Source organism: Cyprinus carpio, unplaced genomic scaffold (genome assembly GCF_018340385.1).
Source record: "Cyprinus carpio isolate SPL01 unplaced genomic scaffold, ASM1834038v1 S000006594, whole genome shotgun sequence".
NCBI classification, from domain to species: Eukaryota; Metazoa; Chordata; class Actinopteri; order Cypriniformes; family Cyprinidae; genus Cyprinus; species Cyprinus carpio.
Window position 1 is genome coordinate 81,713 of NW_024879243.1, and position 942 is coordinate 82,654.

Genomic DNA, 942 nt, shown 5'->3' on the forward strand with positions numbered 1-942 from the left:
TGATATCATATATGTAATAATCATATTTCATATTATCACATTAAATAATGCTTCATCATTCATACCCATAGGTGATAAAATCTGAAGGGTAAAAATCCAGAACAATTCGCATCTCTGTAAGAGCAATTCAATATCGCCCCCTCTAGGTGGCACACTCACTTTCTCAATCCCGCGTAAGGAGGAAACATCGTGATTAAATGACAAGAAATGGGCAGCGACTGGATAGTTAACATCTTTTCTTCTAATAGAACTTTTATGTTCACTAATTCTTTGTTTTAGTTGACGTGAAGTTTTTCCCACATAGCCCAAGCCACAAGGACACCGAATAAGATAAATAACGTGTAGAAACACAAGTGATAACAGAATGAATACCAAATTTCTTCCCAGTTCTAGGATGACAAAAGAATGAAGTTTTAGTTGTATTGTTACATTGCGCACAATTGCCACAGCGATAATTTCCATTTTGTAATGGACTAATTAATCTCTGAGAAGAACTAAAGATGCAACTTTGAAAACGAGCGTGTACTACAAGATCTTTTAAATTTTTCGCTCATTTAAGTACAATCAGTGGAGGATGACGGAAAATTGTGCTCAGCTCAGGATCAGAAGACAACAAATACCAACATTTTTTAAAAAATGGATTGTATCAAATATGACTTAGAGGAATAGGTCGTAATAAAAGTAAAGGAATGTTTTTTTACTTTTTTTGTCCTCTTCTTTTAACAAAGGCTTGGGCTATGTGGGAAAAACTTCACGTCAACTAAAACAAAGAATTAGTGAACATAACAGTTCTATTAGAAGAAAAGATGTTAGCTATCCAGTCGCTGCCCATTTCTTGTCATTTAATCACAATGTTTCCTCCTTATGCTTCTGTGGGATTGAGAAAGTGAGTGTGCCACCTAGAGGGGGCGATATTGAATGGCTCTTACAGAGACGCGAATG